The sequence below is a fragment of the Ursus americanus genome, chromosome 33, assembly GCF_024610735.1.
Source record: "Ursus americanus isolate L20-20 chromosome 33, mUrsAme1.1.p, whole genome shotgun sequence".
Taxonomy (NCBI): domain Eukaryota; kingdom Metazoa; phylum Chordata; class Mammalia; order Carnivora; family Ursidae; genus Ursus; species Ursus americanus.
Window position 1 is genome coordinate 14,817,373 of NC_142159.1, and position 26,282 is coordinate 14,843,654.

At 44.7% G+C, this 26,282-nt stretch overlaps 1 protein-coding gene across 2 annotated transcripts in view; it reads right to left on the bottom strand.

Moving 5' to 3' along the window:
• Positions 1-13,492, bottom strand: part of CDC42 (cell division cycle 42) — a 45,648-nt gene extending 32,156 nt beyond the window's left edge. For both annotated transcript variants that reach the window (XM_045782099.2, XM_045782098.2), the window contains exon 1: positions 13,372-13,492. The gene's annotated coding sequence lies outside the window, so the exon portion shown is untranslated. The remainder of the gene's footprint in view (positions 1-13,371) is intronic.
• Between the last annotated feature and the right edge of the window lie 12,790 nt (positions 13,493-26,282).

Below are 26,282 nucleotides of genomic sequence, written 5' to 3' on the forward strand. Positions count from 1 at the left end.
AAAACTGTGCCCCCCCCCAAATTTTTATATTGAAGTCCTAACCCCTGGTATCTCAGAATATGACTGACAGTATTTGGAGATAGAGCCTTTAATGAAGTAATTAAGGTAAAATGAGGTCATACCAGTGGGCCCTAACCCAACATGGCTGGTGTCCCTATAAGGAAATTAGTACACAGACAAAGAGGGAAGACCCAGATGAAGACACTAAAAGTCAGCTACCTATAAGCCAAGGGAGAGAAGCCCTCAGAAGAAACTAGACCTGTCAACACTTTGATCTTGGGCTTCTAACCTCCAGGACTGTCAGGAAATACATTTCTACTATTTAAATCATCCAGTCTTTGTCATGGCAGCCCTAGCAAGCTAATACAGTGCCAATATGGAAGATCTGCAAAATGTATTAAGTATTTAAAATGCAGGGGCACCTGGGTGGCTCAGTCATTAAGCAACTGCCTTAGGCTCAGGTCATGATCCCAGGGTCCTGGGATCAAGCCCTGCATCAGGCTCCTGGCTCAGTGAGGAGCCTGCTTCTCCCTCTCCCTCTGCCTGCTGCTCCCCCTACTTGTGCTCCCTGTCAAATAAAAAAATAAAATCTTAAAAAAAAAAAAAAGTTTTTAAAATGCAAAGTACATGGGGCACCTGGGTGACTCAGTCAGTTGAGCATCTGACTCTTGATTTTGGCTCAGGCTCACAGTAGTAAGCTCCCCGCTGGGCTCCACACTCATGGGGAGTCCGCTTGAGATTCTCTCTCTCCCTCTCCATCTGCCCCTCTTAAACCATCTGTATCCCCCTTTAAAAAATAATTCCACTTTAGACAATTTATCCAAAATGAATAAAATACTTTATGAAGAAACAATGGGGGGGGGGCGCCTGGGTGGTGCAGTCGTTAAGCGTCTGCCTTCAGCTCAGGGCGTGATCCCAGCGTTCTGGGATTGAGCCCCACATCAGGCTTCTCTGCTAGGAGCCTGCTTCTTCCTCTCCCACTCCCCCTGTTTGTGTTCCCTCTCTCGCTGGCTGTCTCTCTCTCTCTGTCAAATAAATAAATAAAATCTTTTAAAAAAAGAAAGAAAGAAAGAAAGAAAGAAAGAAAGAAAGAAAGAAAGAAAGAAAGAATGGAATGCTGTAACATTAAAATAGTTAATGCAAGAGAAAAGTCACTAACAATATACCACAGGATGAAAAGCTATACACATTAAAAATAGCTGTGAAGACTACATGATAACACAATATTATTAAAAACATATATTATTGGGGCACCTGGGTGGCTCAGTCGGTTAGGCATTTGCCCTCAGCTCAGGTTGTGATTCCAGGATTCTGGAATTGAGCCCCGCATCAAGCTCCCTGCTCAGCAGGGAGCCTGCTTCTCCCTCTGCCCCCCTCCCCACCGCTCATGCTCTCTCTCTCTCAAATAAAATATTTAAAAACAAACATATATTATCACTAATTGTTAAAATTTTGAGTTCTCATGTGCAAAAAAAAAAAAAAATGCAAAAGCAGTTAAACAGTAGCTGTGTTGGCACATGTGTGGGGGTCAGTTAAAGAACAAGATCCAAGCACCTAACAGATCTCCAATCTTCCCTGAATCGGGACACAAGCTGGGACTTAGAGCACGTTACAATAGGCTTCTGTTCTTCCAAGAAAAACTCTATTAACTGTAAGTCAGCAAGATATTTAAGTGCCTGTTATAGCACTACATTGGGTAAGACAGAAATCCTGCCTTTAAAGGCATTCAAAACATTTCAATAATTTACTGAATGCCTACTCTGTGCCAAACATTATGCTAAATAGCTTTACATACGTCACATATAACAACATATATTTTAACAGGTTATAAACACTACAGGGGAACACAGTTTTAGTAGTCTGATTGTTACAAAATTACACTATAAACTACAAATGCCGCAGATTTTCAAAAGAGTAATGATAAATATCAGAGTGGCCTAGAAGAATGTGAGAATCTCTAGTTAAATGGAATATCAGCAGAAAGAGTACAAGTAGTGTCAACCTGCAAAGTGGAAGAAACGAAAAAAACTGGGTAAATCCAAGTCATACAGACTGTGAAAGCTAAGCAGAGGAGTTTGCAATTAACCTGGGTGGGAAACTCATGAAGAAAAGCTCTGTTTTAGACTACCAATCTTGTACCTGTATTCCAAGGTGGACTGTCAAAGGTAACCAGAGAAATTAAACGAACTCAGCTAAGAAACTACTTTAATAATGAAGGATCTGCACTAGGGTAGAAGCATGGAAAAAGAGTAGAAACAGTTGATGGGTTTGGGAGTGGAGAATGGGTTTAAGATGGTAAATTATGAGGAAGTTTTTTAGTTTTGAAAATTAGAGGACTGGTTTGTACCACAGATGGAGAAGCTAGACGAAACCTTAAGGTCAGGCTGTATGTTCTTAAAGCCCTCTTGTAAGAAAACACACAATAGCCTTTTCACAATCAGTACACAATAATTTGGTCCTAAGTCTATCGAGGATGAAATCATGTGCCAGCCTGTATCAGAAATCCCACATACAAGCATACATTTGCAGCAAAAAAATAAGTCACTATATTACCAAGGCAACAACATACACCGTAAAATGAATGACAACCTAAGAATCTTTATTTTGAAAAATTACTAAGTGAGATGCCAGCAACAAAACTAACCATGACTTTGTCACATCTGATGAGGCAGCGGTACGTCATTTAGATTCTCATACAATCTCCATAAGCCGTATTTTATTTTTTTTTTTTTTTTTTTTAAAGATTTTATTTATTTATTCAACAGAGACAGAGACAGCCAGCGAGAGAGGGAACACAGCAGGGGAGTGGGAGAGGAAGAAGCAGGCTCATAGCAGAGGAGCCTGATGTGGGGCTCGATCCCAGAACGCTGGGATCACGCCCTGAGCCGAAGGCAGACGCTTAACCGCTGTGCCACCCAGGCGCCCCCATAAGCCGTATTTTAAAAGAACAAGACAAGATTACCAAGACCCTAAATCAAAAAAGTCTACCAATTTTGATGTAGAATTTATTGTTAATGGGGTGAACTTCGACAGAAGCATTCAACCACATGCTTTAAGGCATAGTTTGACAAAGAATAATGAGAGAGGCTGTAACATTTGCACCAAAGTCCGTGTCCATGCAGGACACCCGGAATGAAGACGGACGTTTCAGTTTGGTTGCACAGCAGATACGTGTAGTTTTATCCACTCTAAGAGAGCAAGAGAAACAAAAACAACAAAGACAGAGTTGCAAATACTCTGAAAAATAACCAATATGTGTTGGCAACAAATGTGCCTTTTCAAGAGCACTTTGAAACCAAAAGCAACACCATCAAAGCACAAACTTCTCCTCTGACCATCAACTGTTTCTGTGGTTAACAGACACATACACCAGATTTTGTGAAACTAAGCTACTAAAATGGTACCAGTACTTGTCGCGAATTCAAAGTGGTTACAGTTGTCCCCTCTAGAATGCTCTTGCCTGGATAGCTCATTCAGTCATTCCCATGGGTCTTTGCTTGAATGTCATTTTGAAGAACTCCTCTATCTTTTTAAAGATTTTATTTATTTATTTGATAGAGAACACGAGCAGCGGGGAGGGGGAGAGGGAGAAGCAGGCTCGTGGCTCATGCCTCATGTGGGGCTTGATCCCAGAACCCTGGGATCGTGACCTGAGGCAAAATCAGATGCTTAAGCCACTGAGCCGCCCAGGCGCCCCTCCTATCTTATTTTAAATCGCACCCTAAGTTCTACCAAACTCTGAAGCACTCCACTATACCCTACCACCAGCCGTCCCCGATCACCCTCCCCTTCGTTCTTCTCCACACAAACCTCCAACTCACACACCATGATGTAAATCATGACGGCACAGCTTTGTTTGGGCCTATTTCATTCACTGCTTTATCCCCAACCCCTGGAACGGTGACTGATACACAGCAGGCACTCGAGTTGTTGAATTCGTAAATTAATAAGATAGTATGGATGAGCAACGCAGGTCAAAAAACTTGTTCTCTGTACTCAAAATATCGCCTTTAACTGTCCTCTAGGCTCCTAAACTCTCTTCTGTTACTATCTGGATAAAGAACCAAAAACAAACAAAAATTAACTGCTACCCTTCTGAAGAGAAAACTCATATTCCTAAGGCAGGAACTACCTGAAGTAGTTAACACCAAGTGTTCGAAGCCACCCAGGATTATTTTCAGGGAATACTCTGTCCTCTGTTCTGGGAATGCCCAATTCTACCAACTTTCACACTAGCAAAAACAAAACAAAACAAAAAGCAAAACAAAAACCTAAAAAAGCAGCATTCCTAAGAATTACTGTGTATCTCACTGTGACTGCAACTGTACCACAGTGAAATAGTTAACATACATCTTACATTCACTCAGTAGTTTTAGATAATGAAAATATGTCTAGTCTAACTTTGGAACAATTCACTTAGATTCAAATTAATTAAAAGTGTACAATGAACTTAAGGAATCACAAAATTGCCAAAAAATTTATCTCAGAATTTAGGTCTTCACAAAAATCTTTACCATTGATTAGTTCTACTTTAAAAGCTGCTTCGATGTAATTTCTTCTTTTAGATAGATTTTTACTTGGTGTTTTTTAAATTTTTGTAAAGAATCATCTCATTTTCATATTAAAAATAGAAACTGAGCGGTGCCTGGGTGGCTCAGTCATTAAGCATCTGCCTTCGGCTCAGGTCATGATCCCAAGGTCCTGGGATCGAGCCCGGCATCGGGCTCCCTGCTCAGCGGGAAGCCTGCTTCTCCCTCTCCCACTCCCCCTGCTTGTGTTCCCTCTCGCTGTGTCTCTCGCTGTCAAATAAATAAAATCTTAAAAAAAAAAAAAAAGACTGAAAGCAAGAGAGACAGATTTATATTTTATAAGGTCAAAAATGATACCAATTTCTACAAATGAAAGCAGCAGAGGTAAAGACTCTGGTTTCAGCAGAAAACAAACTTTTGTACCTTTAACACGTCACATCCAGGACATGAATTAATCTTGCTCCTGAAGATGTACTAAATTACTAAAAAACGGTAATTTTTTTTAAAGAAGTAAGACAGCCCAACCTAAGTATCTAACCCTGACCTGGATATATAAAGTTATATCTAGTCGTATCTTTCCCCTCTCTCCGGTCTCTGGAATAATTAGCAACACAGTTATAAGTGAAATGATTTTTCCTGACTCTCATTTAACTAGAACCAAGGACAAGTTTTTAGGAGAATATACCTTCACTGCCATGTAATATAACAGGTGCAACCAGGAAAAAAAAAACATTCATCTAAAAGATAGGATCTGAGATAGGGTTCTTTCTTGGGGGCAGGGATGGGCAGTATGTGTGACAAGGAAGAGAAAGCAAAAGAAATGTCAAATGGTAAAATACAAAGACTTTATAGATTACAAGCTCCTAAGAAAATTTAACTTCTCATGAATGTGAAAATTATTTTTTAAAAACGTCAGAGAAATTCTTTGAATCACAAATAAAACAGTTATAAATTCTATGACTTTCAGGGGGTGCCTGGGTGACTCAGTTGGTTAGGCATCTGCCTTCGCCTCAGGTCATGATCTCAGGGTCCTGGGATCAAGCCCCACATCGGGCTCCCTGCCCAGCAGACAGTCTGCTTCTCCCTCTCTCTCTGGCCCTCCCCCTGGCTCATGCTCTCAGTCTCAGTCTCTCTCTCTCTCAAATAAAATCTTTTTTTAAAATAATTTTAAAAAATAAAAGTTATGAATTCTATAACTTTCAGAACATTAAAATGTTGGCTTTGAAATTACTGCAAGCTTTTCAGAATACAGGAACACAGTTTAATACTCTAACTAGGATCACTGATCCAAGAACAGAAGAAACAAGATTGTAACACCCGTTTCAGAGGATTCCCTTGCAGTCACTGGACTATCACTTCTCCAGTTCCTAATACTGGTCTGCTTCTCCCTTCCAATACCTTGCCCCAATTTTAAGTTGAGATGGGAGCTACTTGCCCAGAGACCCCAAAGGTGTGTTTCATATATAACATACTCGGTTCAATCCCAAGAAGTTGCAAATTAGCAATTTCTATGCAACACCTCTTGAGTGGGGCTTAATACACCAAGAACAGAACATCCATGGCCTCTGCTGAAGTCTCCACCATTCATTCACCTGCCTCAAGAACTTGAGAAAATTGTTCCCATTTTTCTATCCATAGCAAGCATTGTTTGGCCACACCAACAGTCCTTGAATCTAATGGAGATGAATAAACCACCAGACACCACACCTCCCAGTAATTTTCTCAAAACTTTAAAGGAGAAAGAAAAAAAAAAGAAGGGGGCCCCCATCAAACAAGTTTAAGAAACACTGAATTAAACAGACTCCTAATTTTTCTGAACCTTTAATAAACTTTACATGTAGATTAGGAATTTCCAAGATGGGGATATACAAACTACAGTTTCCAACTTGATGCCAACCCCCTGGAAACATTCCTCGGGTACTCTGAAAAACACAGGCATTGCTCTTAAAATTAAAATTATCCCCTAACCCCATTTCTATTGGTTTATGAGCTCTCAGAATGATCTAACAACCTTTGGCCCTATGGTGACCAGAGTAAATAAATAACATAACCTAAAATAATTCAAACATTTCCACAGCTTATATTTTGTACTATTTATTCTGTCTGAACACTTTCTGAAACAAATGAGGGCATGAGATATTGATTTAAACCCTCGTACTCTAGGGTGCCTAGGTGGCTCAGTCGGTTAAGTGTCTGCCTTCGGTTCAGGTCATGATCCCGGGGTCCTGGGATCAAGCCCCACGTCAGGCTCCCTGCTCAGCGGGGAGCCTGCTTCTCCCTCTGCCTGCTGCTCCCCCTGCTTGTGCTCTCTGTCAAATAAATAAATAAATAAAATCTTTAAAAAAAAATAAACAATAAACAAACCCTAGCCCTCTAATATTCACAGGAACAATTCATTTTTTTTCCTAGTTATCTGATAAATGAAAATTTACATTCTAAAATCTAATAGTTTGAGGCACCTGGGCTGCTCCAGTAGTTGAGCGCTGGACTCTTGATTTTGGTTCAGGTCATGATCTCAGGGTGGTGAGACTGAGCCCTGCGTCAGGCTCCATGCTCAGTATGGATTCTACTTGAGATTCCCTCTTTCCCCCTCTGCCCCTCCCCCCGGGGTCACTCTCTCTCTCTCTCTCCCTAAAAATAAATAAAATATTTTTTTAAATAAATAAAATCTACTAGTTTATTTAAAACCTGTTAATCTTAAACTCCACAATAAAAATATGGTTTTCTGGGAATTAATAAGTGATATATAGATGGTTTAATTCCACTTCAAAAGATTCTAAAGTCGAGCTCCTCTCAAGTAGCATTCGGCTAGTGAAATAAATACTAGTTGCTATAGTGAGGTTATATAATGAAAATCCCACAAATACCAACAATTACTTGCTAAGAAACTTTATTGAATTACTTCCCAATCCTCTTCATCTACTTTTTGTTTTTTAAGATCTTATTTATTAGAAAGTGAGAGAAAGAGAGAGAACACGAGTGAGGACAGGAGCAGAGGGAGAGGCAGGCTCCCTGGAACTATGACATGGGATCATGACATGGGCCGAAGGCAGACCTTAACCAACTAAGCCACCCAGGTGCCCCAGCTCTTCATCTGCTTTTAAACAGATTTCAGAGCAAACCAAAATTACAAATACTCTTAAACTGCCTATCAACAAAACAAATGAATTGTAGCTGAAGCCTCATTTATGCTTTCTTCTATAAGCGATGATCATCTTATCATACTCCTTAACACGAATTAACACAGCCTTTTTGTATTCTGCCTCCAACTCTCCCCCTGGTTTCATTTTCTCTTCATTTGGTCTGTTCTCTTTTCTTCTGTTCCCACAAGGAGCAGCAAACAGTGATAATCTTTTTAACTGAAAAGAATGGCTGTGCCTTAAGATATCCAACACTAGATGGCTTCACACTGCCATCTGGAACAGAACGGACACAGGTATGCCTGAGACACTGCTTCCCCAGCTCTCCTGGGGTCTGCAACATATCTAGCCAGCCAAGAGGGGCCTCACTCATTCACTTCAGTGTGGCATATGAATCCTTTTCTACGTCTGCCTTGATTTGAAAAGGATTAGGAAACACTACTCTAAAGCATATACTGCACAAGGATAGTACTGGTGGATTTCTCCTACACCAAACAGTTTAAGAAAAAGTTACTGGAAAAAAATTCAATCTGGTCCTTTAAAAAAAAGATGGTAGCTAAAGAAGACTAGACTTTAGTTATTAATATTTTCCCTTGAGATTAGAAATATGGTTTATTTTAGGAAAGAAAACAGAAAAGATTTGTTACATATCACCAGCCAAATGCCAGCTTCGTCATTCACCTGTTTTCATAACCAACAATTATAGGAATTATCCTGATCATATGCTCTTCATAACAATGTTTTCAATAAAATGTCATTTGAGTTCAAATGTGTAACTGAGATTCTAAACTAGAACTTATGATTAGCTAGTACTAAGCAGGCAATGGTACCTTAACAACTTCACACTCCTGATAGTGAGCACAGACATGAGGCGATTCTACACAACAGGCAAGACACTATAACTCGCTTCTTTAAAAGCCAAACCGGTTTCACCCCCTTTCAGATTAGGATCCTCGCAATAAGTTGTGGTACACTGCCTAAAAGAAACCAGTTCACACTTAAGCAGGAAGAAAAATAAAAATAAAGCACCCAACGCTGTTTCTGAAATCCCTTAAGACATCACTCTAGCAGTCCTAAAGAGGATGCTTCAAACTTTATAATGTGCATAAAAATCACGTGGGTGTCTTGTTAAAATGCAGATTCTGATTCGGTGGGACTGGGTTGGAACTCCAAAGTGATCTTATGCTGCTGGTCCACAGTCCACACACTGTATTTGACTTTACAGCCTTGTTTATGTAACACTGGTTAAGATAGTGGACAAAAACTTAGAGCAGGCAACAATCTCCACTTCATTTAATAATCGTTATGGTTTCATGAGATTAATCTGGGGGGAGGGGTGGTTATCAAAATTTTGATTTGGGGGAGAAAACCCAGCTTCTCCAACATGAGGGCCTGAGAGAGGCTGTAATAATAACAAGAACACACACCTACAGAGCACTTGGTATGTGCCCCAGTGGTCTTAAGTACTTCACATAGATTAACTGATTCGATTCTTGAAACAACACTGTGAGGTAGGGACTATTGCTGGCCCTGTTTTACAGAAGGTAAACCTGAGTCACAAAGACATCACTCAGACTGCACGTTGACAGTAAATGGCAGGATTTGAATCCAGGCAGTCTGGTTCCAGAGTCTACATCTTTAATTATGATACTAGCAGTATAGCTCCCAAGACAGCAGAATTAAAATGGCAAATCAAAATGGCTTACTTTTGTTGGAGAAAATGAAGCACGAGTTAAAGAACTGAGTGAGCAAGACGGCATAATAGCTAAGTATTTGAGAAATATTTCTCTACAGTATTTTTTGTAATGTTTTATTTTATTTGTCTGAGAGAGAAAGCACGCGTCCACACGAGTGGGAGAAGGGGTAGAGGGAGAGAGAATCTGAAGCACACTGGGCACTGACTGCAGAGCCCCACGTGGGGCTCAATCTCACCACCCTGAGATCATGACCTGAGCCGAAATCAAGAGTCAGACACTTAACCAACTGAGCCACGCAGGCGCCCCTACAAAATTTTTTTAAAGGAGGAAAACACCTGGTTTCACGGGGTGGCTGCCGGGCTCAATCGGTAGAGCGTGCAACTCTTAATCTTGGGGTTTTGAGTTCGAGCCCCACACTGGGTGTAGAGATCACTTAAAAATAAAATCCTAAAAAAATTTAAAAATTTAAAAAAAACACCAAACCACCTGGTTTAACTTCATGCAATAAGCATCCTGAGACCAATGTCTCGGGGGCAACTAGTAGAGTTTTAACATCCAGGAATTATAACAGCAGCAGCAGACATAAACGAAATAACAAGTAATAAAGACTGCTTTAGCGAAAATATTTTGGACTGAAAGGATGAGTAACGAAAAGTAGAAACTGGTAAGGGACAAAGCATAACATGACCAGGAATCTGATAACTGCTGAGCAGAGTGGGAAAAGTGGCAAAAATAAGCTGCTACAACAAACAAAAGAAAGACAGGAAAGAAGCAAACATTAAGGCCTAAATAATTTTCAGGAGAATAAGAACTGGTCATCAGAAAAAACGTTCTAAGCGATGGCGAACAGTCCAGACAGTACAGCTTGTGGAAGACACTGGACTGAACAGATGGATAAGATCAAGCAAGAGTTGATTAGGAATCATCACTTCAATGAGCCTGAATACGGATATGGCTGACCAAGCACAAGTCTCAGGGAACACAGTAAACAAGCCTATGGAATATGCAGAAAGAGAAAATGTTAACCCTCAGACATCATTAAATTTATTCATTTGACAAACATTTCTTGAGACTGACCATATATCTGGCACTATTCTAGGTGCTAAGGATACACGGGTGACCATGCCAGGTCAAAGTCCTACCCTCATATCACTTACATTCTGGTGGGGGACAATAATAGATTTGAAACAGAACACTGAAAAAGGTATTATCATAAAAGCCTAGAATGAAGCCTTTTAATATAGGAGGATACAGGGAACTATTATGGGACATAAGTCAACAAAATAGTAATCCCTCCTTCCCCTGCAGAGGAAGCCCTTACAGACTGAAGTGCTTCTCATTGTGTTTCTTACCCTCTCAAAAAGACCCTAAAAACACTTAAGAAATGGGGCGCCCTGGTGGCTCAGTTGTTAAGCGTCTGCCTTCGGCTCAGGGCATGATCCCGGCGTTCTGGGATCAAGCCCCCCATCAGGCTCCTCTGCTGGGAGCCTGCTTCTTCCTCTCCCACTCCCCTGCTTGTGTTCCCTCTCTCACTGGCTGTGTCTCTCTCTGTCAAATAAATAAAAATAAAATCTTTAAAAAAAAAACAAAAAACTAAAGAAATGCATCTAAAATGTATCTACAAATAAAAGGACAATCTTTTACTCCCAAGAATGCCTATAAATACTACTCCCAGACAGGCACAATAAACTGTACTTCAAAGTTTTCCAAATGTGACAGCTCTTGAATCAAAACACTGTATTAGTGTAACCATCTTAAAAATAATTAGAAATGCTTTTCTAATAGACCATAAAGTTCTAAGCAGAAGAAGTATCTGAATGAAGGAAAACCAACCTTGAAATTACAGAAAACGTCAAGATTTGGTCTTGCTGGACTTTAAGAATTTCACAGATGTTTGATTTAAGACCCCTGACCTTCGCTGCTGTAACACGGGCCTTAGATTCCCGAAAAACTAAGTTTAATTGAACACAGGTTTTCGTTAGCACGAGAAAACATTTTAAGAGGATGTGATACCTTCCGGGTCTTGAAGAAATTACTGGAAAACAGCTCATTTTTAATACTCAGTTACCTATCAATCTCTTATCTCCTTGCCTCAGTTTAAAAACTGTACATTTAAACCATTCCGCTATATTTTAAAAAGAAAGATGCAAACTGATGTACGTATATTTAAACTTCTCAAATGCAGAAGTCTTAAGAAATATGGGAGCAGAGAGTGTTTTTAAAATGAAATACCACATGACAGATTTTTTCAGAAGATCCAAGCTCAATGCCTATCCAACCATCTACAACACCTACACACCACAGAAAGTTCATTTAAACCTACCCCTTCTTTTAAGTCTATTAACAAAACATGTTCTCTCTACACACAAGAGAAACAATAGGAAAGTACTTGTTCCAACGTGAACTACCCTTATTACAATGCCATTACACAATGGGATCTCATTTGCTTTACAACGCTAACATTTTTCTGGGCTATATCTCTGTAATCAATGAAGGATATACATCTGGGGATGTATCTAATATTCTGGGGAACGAATATTGGGATCCCAAAAGTCTGAAAATGTTATTTAAGTGTTTTTGGTTAAAAATCCAAAATTCGTTTTTAATTACAAAATTAAATTGTCTAGCAAGCCAAGGTAAGGCGTAAAATGAACTAATTCTCTTTCCACCACACCCTTGCCACAAAAAACGCACGTGAGCCAACTTAGGTCCGTACTGGGCATCGGTTAGTTATATGGGAGAAGTTAAACAGTCTGGAAAAATCATTTTGGACCGAAGAAATACTCCCACAAATCACTTCATTCGACTGCAAAGGGATCTTCGAAGTTACTGCCTACACAAGTGGCTGTAGGTGTTGTCTTACGCTATACTCCCCGGCACAAGCTAATCTTGAGATTTTAAACCTTCCTGGCTTTTAGATGCCTTTGAGACAGCCAAAAGATTTCAAAGGATCGTCTATGAACACGATGCGTTGGGAAGCAGGCAGGATGTGCCACTGAGAGCCCAACTGAGGCTGCAAAACGCTGTCTTCATTCGGTGAGTCCCTGACTTGTAGGAGTTAAAACTCTCACCCCTTATATTGCAATGACGTAATCCTCCACACTGCATTTCTCTTGGACTTAAAGGGGAGGAAAAAACAAATGAACAAAGAAAATTTCACCCTTATAAGAGGAATTAAGCAAGCGGCAAAACGACAGTTTCGAGAGGTGGTTAGGTAACTCCCTGAAAGGGAAGCTTCAGCTGAATAAGCAGGAGAATTGGAGAAGCAAACGGAAATAGTGCTAGGAACTCAACCTAAGGCCGGAATAAAGGAGCCTGAAGAAACAGTGACCCGGCCCGCCGGACCGGGCGCCGGGCCGCGGGGCTGCGGAGGGAAGCGCGTCGCAGGCACAGCCCAGGGCAGTAGGCGAGCCGCCCCCTCCCCGGCCGCCACTTCCCCGCCGCGCTAGCGATTCCGCTCCCCTCCCCCCGCCCGCCGCAAAATGTCCGCGGCGGCGCCTGGAGAAGCAGGAAGTCCAAGCCCGGGCGCAGGGGGCAGACCCGGCCCGGGAGCCCGAGCCACCCGCGAGCAGCTCCGCGGCCCCGGCCCGCCGCCCGCCCTCCGAGCCCGTGGGGCCGGGCCGGGCCGGGGCGGGGGGGGGGGGCGCCCAGGCGGTCGGGATGGGTGTGACCCCTTCCTTCCGCCGCTGCCCGGTGACAGCCCGGCCCCGCCCGCGCCCTCAGGCCGGCACCCCGCGCCCCCGGGCCGCGCACCTCTCGGCGGCCGAGCACCCCCGCCTGCCCCACCACCACCCTCTCCCCTCCGCTCCCCGACAGAACCCGGACCCGCGCTCGCCCGGACGGCGCCGCGCGAGCCGGCACCCCTCCCCGCGCCCCGCGCTCCCAGGGTTCCCGGGATCCCAGAGGCGGGGTGTCCCCGCGGACGGGGAGAGGCCGGGGGCCGCGCGGCGGGGACGGGACGGTGGGGGAGCCGCTCCCGCGGGGAGCCTCGGGCCCCGCACTCACCTCAGCTTCTCCGCCGGGGCGTTGGCAGCACTGCGCGGGGTCTCCTCGGCTGCCGGACAGGGGCACGCGCCTGACGTCAGCACGCAGGCAACGCAGGGTTGGGTGCCCGCGGAAGTGGGCGGGGCCCGGAGGCTAGTCCAGGCAAAGCGGTTAGAGGCGGGGCCTGAGTTCATCCCCCCGCCCCGGCTCTGGCTGGTTACCGCGCACGCGCCGACCAGCAAGGTTTGCTAGTTCGCTCCTAAGTTCTGGCTGTGTTTCTCCGACGGTTGTGTTTCTAATGATACTACAAACAGTCATTTGCAAAGCGCTGCCACTGACAATGCTTTTGTTCCTTCCAACCTTCTGAGGCAAAGTATTATCATCCCTATTCTGCAAAAAAAAGACGGAGGCTAAAAAAAAAAAAAATAGACGGAGGCTTTGACTTGCCTAAGGGAAACGACTTGCCTGAGACCACCCCCCTCCCAGCGCCACGCATCTCATCTGCCTACACTGCAGTGTCCCTCGCTCCAGTCACTTCAGCAGTCTTTTGGTTCCGGGACTTCCCCCCTGCTACAAGGCCTCGCACTCTCCGTTTCCCCTGGCTTCCTCTTCAGCAGCCTTTGGTTGGCTCTCAGCCCTCAAATGTCACTGCCTTCCTGATCACCCTATCCTCACAGCACCTGTTTATCATCTGTCTTCCCTGCTAGTGTGCAGGCTTCGGGAGAATAGGAACTCTCGATCTTAGTCTCAGATGTTTCCCAGTGTTAGAGGAAAAACGCTTATCTTAATAATACTTCATTTATTGGTGACTACCACAGCTATTTGGCCAAGAAAGACACCTATTTCCAATACCTCTGATGTAATAGTCGTAGTTTCTTCTGGGCTTTTCAATTGCACAAGAAGAATAACTATATTTTTGAGTGTGTACTATAGGCATGTTGCTAACAGCTTTGCATGTAATAGTAGCTAATGTAATGCTCACCACTACTCTATCAGTTAAGAACCATTACCATCTATTGATGAATGAACTGAGGCTCGGAAGTGTTAAGGCACTTGCCCAAGGTTGCCAAACCAGGCAGTGGCAGAGTTGGGACTTGGACCCAAGGGGCTGGCTCTAATTGATCATACTACCCAGAAGGTGATTATAAAGAAATCAGAAGATAAGCTTCCGCTGTGGTCCTATCCCTACAGATACAAAATATTAACATTTTGGTGTACAGCTTCCCAGATATATAGAGATGGAGAGAGGTGTATACACATTTATTGCACAAAAACTGTACTCTGTTTTTCTCTTGCAAAACTACATTGATATCTTTCCATCTCAAATGAAACATTGTTTTAAAGGTCATATTCTACTGTATGGGCATTACAATATATGTTTAATCAATCTACTACTGTAACTTTTTGAGTATTGTAAAATGAGTAAGCTTGTTTTTTTAAACTTGAGGAAAGCTGGTTGTGCTTTCTCCCTCTGCAAGGCCAGTTGGCAGTGACCTTTCCTTCATCCCCTCTCACGATCCCATGAATGTCCCTAGACAATGTCTGCCCTTTCCATGAGCAGCAATATCTTGATGGGGTGTCACCCAACCGCTTGGCTTTTCCTGCCTTTATTCTGAGAACAAGGACTCGCTTAGCACTTTGTCTTTTCTCTTGTCAGGTTTTTGTCAAAATGGCCCTTCCCAACCTTTTCACAGCCCCAAAAGGCAGTAGCGTTACTACTAGACCCCAGTCTACCCCTTCCCTTGCTGCCAGCCTCGACTCCAGACTCCTAGGGCCTCCTCCCCACCACCCCTCTGGCTGCAGCTGCCTCATACTAACTGGAGGAGCAGCCCCTGGGTCTCCAGCTCCATTTCTCCTGTGGGTACCAGCCCAATGTCCATTCCTCCTTCCGGTAACAGCACTTCCGTTTCTGCAGCAGCCCTCCCCCCAAATTCTCAATGCCTGTGGCTCTAGAGTTGACTCTACCCCTAGGTGCAGGGATAGACACGTGACCCAAGTTTAGCCAGTCGGAGAATTTTAGCAGCATTTCAGCGATGGGCAAATGACCCAATGAGAACCAGTGAGATTCAATTCTGGAACTTTGGTCAGAACTGTCCACTTAATGAATTTCTCTGCTGAGGGCAGGATGTCACCATGGCCCTGCTGGCAGCCATCACCCTGCTGCAAGGAGAGATACTGCCTGAGAATGGGACCACAAGAAAGGGCAAAAAGAGAGCAGAGACATAGAGACGGTCAAACCAAGTTCCACTGGCATTGTTTGAGCCCTTGGATCTAGTCTTACTTTAATTTTCAGTCACATTAGCTGATAAATTCCCTCTGCTGCCTGAGTCGGTTCCTGTCACTTGCAACTTCAAGATTCTGCCACCACGCCCCTCCATGTCCACCCTGGGATCGTACTTAACACCACCTTCTAGATTATTCCCAAATCTCTTCCTTCTCTAGGCCCTATTCCCACCCCCATTTCCAAATTTCCAGGTACTCACAATCCCATCAGTGCCACTGACACCATCTCCATTTCCCACCTGTTTTGGGTTCCGCCGTGCCTCTATCTCCTTTGGGCCCCTGCACCCTTGTACATCCAGGGACTCCCAAACTTTCTGCATCATAGGTCCCAAAACTGCAAAGTTAATATCCCATTTCTAGAGGCTTCCTTTGACAATCTCTGTTTTAATTCATTTTATGCAGCACAACCTTCACCTTCCTAGATCTCGGCTCTTATTAAGTCCCTTTCCAGCTCAGGAACCCCAATGTTTTTAGCTTTGCCTTCAAAATAAAATTCAAAGTCCTTTAGCCAGGCATTCTGTGTCCTCTGTAATCTGGCACCAACTTGCCTTTCCCAAGTTATTTCCCTTTCCCCTCTGTATTAGTCAGGGTTGTCCAGAGGAATAGAAGCAACAGAAGGAACAGGGTAGAGGGGAGGGGAAGAATGGGAGAGAGAGATTGATCTGTATTGGTTTGTATCTACCTATCTAAAAAGATTTATTCTGGGACGCCTGGGTGGCTCAGTCAGTTAAGTGTCTGCCTTTGGCTCAGGTCATAGTCCCAAGGTCCTGGGATGGAGTCCCATATCAGGCTTCTTGCTCAGTGGGGAGCCTGCTTCTCCCTCTCCCTGCTGCTCCCTCTGCTGTGCGCTCTCTCTCTGACAAATAAATTTGTTTTTCAACCTAAAAAGATTTATTCTAAGGAATTGACTCACACAATTAGAGAGGTTGATAGGTTCCAAGATTGTATGGCGAATCGACAAGCTGAGACTCAAGAGAACTGATGGTATGGGTCCAGTCCAAGTCCTCAGGCCTGAGAATAAGAATTGATATTTCAGTGGCAGTCCAACAGGCAGCAGGCTCAAGACCCAAGAATAGCCAATGTTTGAGTCCAAAGCCAGGAAAAATCTCTGTTACTGGACGGAGGGTCAGCCTTTTTTGTTCTAGTTGGGCCTTCAACTGATTGGATGAGGCCCACCACATTAGGGAGTGCAATCTCTTTTACGGGGTCTACCAATTCAAATGTTAATCTTATTCCAAAACACTCTCACAAACAGGTACACCCAGAATAATGTTCAACCAAGTATCTGGGCCCCCATGGCCCAGTCAAGTTGACATTTCAAATTAACCATCCCACCTTCCATCACACACCTTGACAGTGTGTGCATGCTGCAGCAAGACTGAATTACCTAGTATTGTGCATGTAGGTACCATGATTTCTTGCCTCCATGCCCCTTCTCATGCTGTTCCCCTTACCTAGAACACCTTTCCCGCTCAACCATGCTACCTATCAAGTCCCACTCACCTTCCCACCATGAACTATACCTTTTGCCAACAGTGACCCTTGCGTCCTTTCCCACTTCTGTGCTTCTGCACAACCAGCAGTTCCCTTCCCTATCTGCCAAACTCCTATTCTTCTCCCCTTCAAGGATTATTGTGGACCTCAGCTCCTAAGCCTTGCCTGATGACCCCGGGCAACCAATCATTCCTATTACACTTTGTATTTAAAGCATACTGTATTAAAATCCTTTGTATCTGTGCTAATTAAACCATGAAGCCATGAGCAGGCAGGGATCTTACGTATTCCCTTTTGATTCCTTTTACCTAATTTCCTGGCACACTGCCAGCCCTCAAAAATGTTTGATAAATACTGCATGAATGAGCATACTGCCACTTCTTCCACAAAGCCTGCTGTGCTTCTGGCTGCTAAAGCGATCTCTGCTTCTTCGAAACTCCCAAAGCATTCACCTGAGGATTTCTTCAGGCCGTCGCCCGGTGGGTCATGTCGACCCACGCTTTCCCCGCCCTACTGTAAGCTCCCAGGGGCGGGCTCAGTTTTGGGTGCATTTGTGCACCCCTCACAGTGCTCTTCAGGTGCCTTACACATAATGAGGGAGAGAAGCCTCAACACTGCCTTCTCTGCCAAGCGCTGAAGACCGCAATCCACCACCACCTCCGCAGGGCCTGCCAGGATTTACTTGAGGGGGGAGGATCGTCATTAAGGAGGCTCTCCTTTGTGGTCCTCAGTATTCGGATTTACATGAGAAAGTCCTAATTTAAGACTTTCCAGGTGATTCATAGGCGATAAAACTATAAAGCAAGGAAGTGATTATTATAAAAATCCGGCTGCTGGCACCCTCTAAAGGAGCGTGCAATCTGGAAGGGGTGGGGGGGCGTTGTTGGCGGTGGTCTATTTCATGACCTCGGTGGCGATTACTTGGATGTCTGCTTTATAATCATTCGTTGTGCTATACGTTTGTTTTATGTGCTTTTCCTCATGTGTAATATTGCATAAAAATAAAGGTTGGAAATAAACAAAAATTAAGTCTTACCGTTGTAACTAAAGGGTTGCTGTTGTGTACGTTCCTATCACTGAGATGCAAGCCTACTCTTCCCTCCTGCTTTACTGGCTGGGTCTTCCCCTCCTTTGGCTGGTCATGGTCATGGCTCGGGCCGTGCCAGCAGTTCCACTCTGCTGCCAGGACTCCAGAAGGGCTCCCAATCTGGCCTGCCACACCAGAGGGGATAGGCCCTCCCAGGCCCTCAGCTGCAGCTCTTCTCCATCAGCTCCAACTCAGGGACTTCATCCCTCTGAGGCCCTCCTGCTGCTCAGCCTCCCTCCTCCACTTTGTGCCACATCATTATGCTTGTCCAGGGACCTGGACCCTTCTTGGAGTCAGAGAAAGGACAGGAACTGACCAAACCTGTTTCCTACCTGCCTTTTCTCTAACTGGCCCAGGCTTGCCTCCTTCATCTCTGTTGCAATCTCTGGTGGAGACAATCTGGGTCACTGAAGAAGGGTGCATGAGATAGGATAGGGGAGAGGAAAGTCTAGAAATGACTGAGCAACTCCATCTGCACTGGTAGGGTTTAGTAAGAACCCAGAGGCACATGGTATGGTGATGAAGTTTTAACGTGAAAATGATCTGAGAATCGTTCATGTGAACCAACTGGTCATGAGTGTGTCGTGACCAAATTGAACAGTGTATTACACGCTAGGCACCTCGGATGCGAAGATAACTGATATTCCCCTGCTTAACCTCTTCAGTGGCTTCTCCTGGCTCTTGTCCACCTCTCCAACGTCCTCAGAACAATGCACCCACTCACTGGGCTACAGCCATGCTGCCTCCTTTGTCATTCCTCATACAAAACTGAGTTTACTGTGCCTGCCTCAGGGCCTTTGCACTTGCTGCCCTGAGCATTCCTGCTCTGCACGAGCCTGCTCCTTTTCATCCTGCACGTCTTTGCTCAAATAGCAACTATTTAAGGAGACCTCCTCCCCACCCAGCTTAGGGTAGCAGTTCCAACCCACTACCAAACCATGCTGCTTTCTTTCTTTCATAGTCTTATCACTCTCCAAAATGATCTCACCCTTTCAGTATTCTTACTCTCTATCTCTCCCCATTAAAAAGAAAATTCAAGGGCTTCTTTCACCACGGTACCCTCAGTGCAAGAATGTAGTGTATACTTAATAATTACCTGTTGAAGAAATACAATGAATGAAGACATAATCTCTTCTCAAGGAGCTAAGGTCTCATGGTGAGACAAACAGTAATCAAAACTAGTGCTAGGACAGGGGTTTGTACAAGTATCTAGGAGAATCAAAGAAAAGCAGAATATTCATAAGGGTTATACTTAACGTTTACTAAGTACTTCCTATGCTCCAGGCATTGTTCTAAGTATTTAATATGTATTAACTCACTTGAAATTCACAAGAACTCTGGAATATAGAAATTATCACCTTCAACAAAAACGAGGCATGAAGAGGTTAGGACCACTTGCCTGAAGTCATATAGCTGGCAGGTGGAAGAGCTGAAATTCAAACCCAGAGCCGATAAGAGAGGTTTCCCAAAGGAGCGAGGTCTGATCTAAATCTAGAGGACCGGCACAGGCTGGCCAGGCCAGGGTGGGGTGTGCTGACCACTGGGGGAAAGAACAGGCATGTCCAGGCACGCAGGCATGGAAAAGCAGGAGGCTCAAGAGGTGGATGAATCTCGTAGACGTAATGTTGAACACAAGAAAACAAACACGGAAGAGTATACACCGTGTGACTCCATTTGGTTCAGAAACAGGCAACAGTACTCTATGGCAGTAGAAATCACAGTAGCTTACCTTCCAGGAGACTGGAGACTAGGAAAGGGCCTGAGGGAGACTCCTGGGATGCTGGCTATACGTTGTATCTTCATCTGGACAGTGGTTATGGGGATACGCTCACTTTGTACAAATTCATCCAGTCATACAATTTCCAGGATGCATGGTACACTTAAATTTTAAAAATTAAGGGTCACCTTGGCAACAGTATTGGCCCCCAAACCAAAACCCTTGTGATTTTTTAAAGAGGTGTAGAATATTTGTGAGCCTCGATGGTGAGGTTTAATGGCTGTGGATAAGGAAAGCAAAGAAGGGTGCCTGGCTGGCTCAGTCGGTGGAGCGTGCCGCTCTTAATCTCGGGGTTGTGAGTTCGAGCCCTAGGTCGGGCAAAGAGATTACTTAAAAATAAAATCTTAAAAAGAAAAAAGCAGAGAAATGGGATGGAAGAAATAAGAAGCTAAGAACAGGATTTAATGTGTAGAAATTAGAAATGGGAAGATGGAGAGCTCAAGAGAGGCGCTCAGAAGAAAAGAACAAGATCAAAGGGTCACCTGAGAAAGAATCACTAACTGAATCTTCCCCTATCCGGCATATTCAGCTACATCAGCAGCTGCTGGATGTTTCTGTGCTTCCGGTGCTGTGGGAGGGTGACCCTAGCTGGGAATAAGACAGGAAAAAGACAGGTGTGGGAGCTGAAGCTCAGGGAGGTGACATGACTTGGTCTGAGATCACACATCTTGTAAGCACTGGAGTTATCTTTTCCAGAGCCTCCAATTTGTGCTAAGACAGGCCTAAAGCTAAGTATTGGCCCCACTTGGAGGCGGGGATTTGGCTCAGAGGAAGTGAAGGGGAGGCCCTGGCTGCTTTGGTGGTGTCGGTGGCTTCCTGCCCATGAGACACACCCAGCTTCTAAATCACCATTCTGGGCAGTCAGGTTGTTGCTAGGCACCCAGGGGGCCCTTGAGCTTTCAAGCAGAGCCAGCCAAGGGCAGTTAACTTCACCTCATCACAAGGTCAGGTGCAGAACAGAGAGGGAAGCCCGCCACCTGAGTGAAGCCTTTCCTTTTTTGTTTACCTCCATCCCCAGCCCTCCCACAGTCCCCCTCCCATGGTCTCCCGTGAATTCTAGTTGTTTGCATTCCCTAGAAGGAAGAGCCTTCAACCAGGCAGCAATCAGGTGTCTCCTACAAAAATCAAACTTTTTCTTGAGGATCCACCATGGGCAGGCCCTGCGTTGGAGGCCAAGCACATAGAGATTCCCTCTTGATGGAGCCCACAATCTGCCTAGGGACACCGACTGGACGCCACACCACCGTGATCCCTAGAACAGGGCGTGGCATATCGGGCACACCACATACATTCGCTGAATGAACAGGGACTGTAACTAAAGCTAAGGCGTTAGAGGGGCTCACAGGAGGGCTTCTGATGCCAATTGGAGGCAGAATTCAAAGAAGGCTTCATGAAGGTGACCATGCCCCTCTGCGTCATAAAGAACGAGTAGGAGTAGGCCGGCAAAGACTGGGGGAGGCCTAGGGGAGAGGCATTCCAGGCCAAGGGAAAATGTCCAATTAACGCCTGACCGTGGGTGGAAAATGCTGAGCAAAATAGTCAAGCCATTGTCAAGAGCGTTGAACTGAGCTGCCCGTGGAAAGTGACCACACATGACGCTCCTGGAAGGGCCAGTTACACTGGAGTGCTCCAGCCATCACCGCCATCCCAGTGGACTCCTCATGGCCCCCACAGCCCATGGAGCTGGCCTCCTCCCCGGCAGCCAGGCCCTGGCACCCACTCACTGCTCAGGGAGGAGCTGCCCAACGGATGACATATTTTTCCATGACACCAGCCAGTTGCTAGGAATCTCGTATTACCTTGTGGTCCCGACACTGGTTTTCACCAGCAGCCATCTGGCAGCAGCATTTTTCAATAACTAGATGAAATTATTCTTTTGCAGAACTTGGGAGCCAAAATAATCACAAAGAGAGAATTAGACACAGGACACAGTTGAGAAGGACTTCCCTCTGGCTCTTCTGCATTTTCCTCCTCCTTCCTCTCACAGAACTAAAAGCGTTTAGGGTTCTTCAGAACTAGGCTCTAGATGGACTCAAGAAATGACCATGACAGACGTTAGTGGTAGCTGGGTCGTGCCGACTGCAAAGAGAAAGCACAGGCATCATCTCGGAGAGCGGCAAGAGAGCTAGGGAATGACTGTCCTCTCAAATCCCCACAGAGCTCTGGAAACACTGGACTCGGTCTGCTCTTTGAGATCCAGGCGGTGTAACCTCAGGGCAAGGGCATGGGGCTGGAGCCAGATGAAAGGGAGATGGACTCCAACCTCTCCTCTTACCGGGTTTGTTTGGGACAAGGAACTCATCTGTAAATTCACTTCCATGGGGAAGAGCTGGGACCACAGGTTTGCCAGGAGACAGGGCTGGGCAGCTGTGAATTGTACCAGTTCTGGTTTCAGGATGTGGAGGTTGAGGGGTTGAGGCGTGGCTCCATCACTTACCTCTCTAAACCTCTTATGCTTTGGAGGCTTGACCCCATACCTAAATCCTCTCCCTTGCGTTTTTTACTGAAAGTATAAGGCTAGGTATTAGCCATATAAGGAACTACTCTGCAGCTGCTTAAAAATTTTTTTTTTTAAGATTTTATTTATTTATTTGACACAGAGACAGCCAGTGAGACAGCCAATGAGAGAGGGAACACAAGCAGGGGGAGTGGGAGAGGAAGAAGCAGGCTCCCAGCAGAGGAGCCTGATGGGGGGCTCGATCCCAGAACACCGGGATCACTCCCTGAGCCGAAGGCAGACGCTTAACGACTGAGCCACCCAGGTGCCCCCCCTTTTTTAAAATTTTTTTAAAGTTTTTTTTTAAGATTTTATTTATTTATTTGACAGAGATAGAGACAGCCAGCGAGAGAGGGAACACAAGCAGGGGGAGTGGGAGAGGAAGAAGCAGGCTCATAGCGGAGGAGCCTGATGTGGGGCTCGATCCCGTAACGCCGGGATCACGTCCTGAGCCGAAGGCAGGCGCTTAACCACTGTGCCACCCAGGCGCCCCCCCTTTTTTTTTTAAAGATTTTATTTGACAGAGAGAAATAGCCAGTGAGAGAGGGAACACAAGCAGGGGGAGTGGGAGAGGAAGAAGCAGGCTCCTAGCGGAAAAGCCTGATGTGGGGCTCGATCCCAGAGCGCTGGGATCACGCCAGATGCTTAACAACTGCGCCACCCAGGCGCCCCTAAAATTTTCTTTTTAAATAAAGCAAATCTCTGTATGTTGATAGCAAGAGACCCCAAGACATCCTGGGCAAGAAAAATGTATAACCTAAACATACATGGTATGTATTTCATGTAAATAAAAAAGGGATAAATGTGTGTGTGCACACGTAAGTGCTTACATCTGTGTAATTCATGTTTTCTGGAAGGATACATAACAGTTAATGGGCAGAGAGACTTTAAATTTTCCTTTTACACTGTTGGATTTTTCTAACCTCATGCAAATTTATCTTTTGCTTTGAAAAATGTCAATGGGAGTTCCCTAGAAAGTGAGATTATGGGCCATTTTTGTTTTCATACTTATTCTGTATCAAATGAAGCTACGAAATTATTCTAAATTGTAAGCTAAGGCTCAGGCCAGGATGCCAGGGTCTTGGGATGAGTACTCAGCAGGCAGTCTGCTTCTCCTCCCTCTGCACCTCCCCTTGCTTGTGCTCTCTCTCAAATAAATAAAATCTTAAAAAAAAAAAATTGTAAAGATGAAAAAAAAAAAGTAAAAGAAGAAACATCTTGCATGCAGGAGATTCTCAAGAGATGCTTGTTAAATTCCTACTTCCAGACACTATAGAAAAAGCCTGAGACTAGGGGGACAGAAATCCCAGGCTCAGATCCCCCTCCCCCATTTCATTGGCCATACTGTGTAACTGGTGAATCTCAATTTTCTTATCTGTAAAGCAGGTGGATTTATACGAATAGGTAAAGTCGGATGCCGATAAGGATTAAAGGAATCACAAATGCATCTATCCTAGCACACAGTAAACCATCTGAACAGAATGGCTGGCGTTGGAGATGTAATTTTCATCTTTGTATCAAAGAACTTAAGATTTGCCAGAGTAGGTGGGTGACATTACGCAAACATATACAGGGAATATGAAACCCAATTTTTTAAAATTTTAAGTAGGCTCCATGCCCAAAGCGTGGCTTGAACTCATGACTCTGAGATTAAGTCGCATACTCTACCAACTGAACCAGCCAGACGTTCCAGTATGAAACCCAACTTACACCACTTCTCTTACAGCTTTCTCAATTCAACACTGAGCTTGAGAGACCAGGGATCCAAAGGCAATCTGTGGCAGATCTGTGATGAACTCTCCCATTAAATCAGTAGTTCTCAACTCAAGGCCAGCTTGCCCCCAAGGAACATTTGGCAATGTCTGGAGACATTTTTGGTTGTCACATCAGGGGGGTGCTACTGGCATCTGGTGACGAGAGACCAGGGATGCTGCTGAATGTCCTATAATACATAAGACAAGCCTCCACGGAAGAGAATTCTCTGGCTCCAAACTGCCCACGTTGAGAAAATCTGTGCTAAGTCCACCCAGCTCAGGACACCTCGGCTGTCAAGCCATAAAATCCCTAAGGTGCTAACTTCTGGGTCCACCTGGAAAGTCGGCTCCTTTACTTGCCCACTATATTCCAGATCATCAAAGCAGCTGAGGAACTGGCATAGGACAGGAAATTCTTCACATCAGGAGTTCCTGATCTTTGCAGACTAAAGGAAATACCATCATAATGCTCTGAACAAACAGAAGTATTGGAGATACTCCGACCCTACCGTGGTTACTAACTCCTTTGACAATGTTAGTTAAACTTTACTCTCAGAACTAGGAATAGAAAAGCTTCACCTATGGGGCGCCTGGATGGCTCGGTTGGGCTATGACTCGAGCTCAGGGTTGTGAGTTTGAGCCCCACATTGGTTGAGATGACTTAATAAAAAATAAAATCTTTAAAATAAAATGGTTTTAGGGGCGCCTGGGTGGCTCAGACAGTTAAGCACCTGCCTTCAGCTCAGGTGTATTGGGATCTCAGGGTCCTGGGATCGAGCCCCGCATCTGGCTCCCTGCTCTGCAGGGAGCCTGCTTGCCCCCCTGCTTGTGCTGTCAAATAAATAAATAAAAATCTTTAAAAAATAAAATAAAATGGTTTTAAAAAGAAAGAAAAGCTTAACCTAGTCAATAAAAGGCACAGTTTACCTTCTGTAAGTTTGCTGCTCCCCAAGCATTCCCACACTTCCACTCAAGGTGGGGTTCTATCCAGTGACCTCCCACTCAAGTTCAATTAAAATCTCACTTCCCTAACTTGCCTATTTCCTCTCTCCTCTGCTTTTAATGGATTTTTTTCTAACAGGAAATGTTTTGGGGGTGCCTGGGTAACTCAGTCAGCTAAACCTCTGACTTCAGCTCAGGTCATGAACTCAGGGTCCTGGGATTGAGCCCCACATCAGGCTCTATGCTCAGCAGGAGAGAGGTCTGCTTGTCCCTCTCCCTCTCCCACTGCCCCTACCCCTGGGTCGTGCTCTCTCACAAATAAAATCTTAAAAAGAAAAGAAAATGTGTTTTCTTAGCGCTATCTCAAGATCAGATACCAAAAGGAAGACTAGTTTTACTAATGATCCTACCCACAGAGCTCAACGTCTTCCTCTCTCTTCCAAAACTATACACTTCTCCTTTATACTGGGTCTGGTATTTGTATCCTAACATCTAGACCAGTCCCGAAGGCACAGGAAGGATTAACACACCAGGAGAATAACCATGAGTTCCAGCTTGGAGCTAACTGGTCCCTCTATCAAAGGTTAGCTTCCGAACTGGCACCAAGTTGGTTACAGGAGCAGATGTACTAATCCAAGAGCCAGGCCAGAGGCAGAAAGGTTCCTCGAGACTGGGTCACACTGATGAAAAGCAGCTGCTGTTTACTCTTTGCCTGTCACAACCACAGCTACTGACCGCTCTGTCTCGGCGGTCAAATAAGCACAGGGCTTCACACACAGAAAACCAGGATGACCTGTTTCAGGAAGAGCAGGAGACAATGGTCAAATGGCTTTAAAGTGAGTCCTCTTGTGGGGGAGACAAGCTGTGGAACACACGCCATGGACACTGGAAAAGAGAAAATCAAACAGATCTAAGAATTACTTACCTCTGAGGACCCTGTTTTATCCCCTTCTCAGTTTTATTTTAAATTCTGACTGCACACAAAGGCCCGGCCTGTTCCTATCTTATCTCTAGCTCACATCTACTCCTGATAATTATCTCAACTTTCTCAAATGCTGAGTAAAAGCTAAACTGGTAAATCACCATGGGACACTGTGA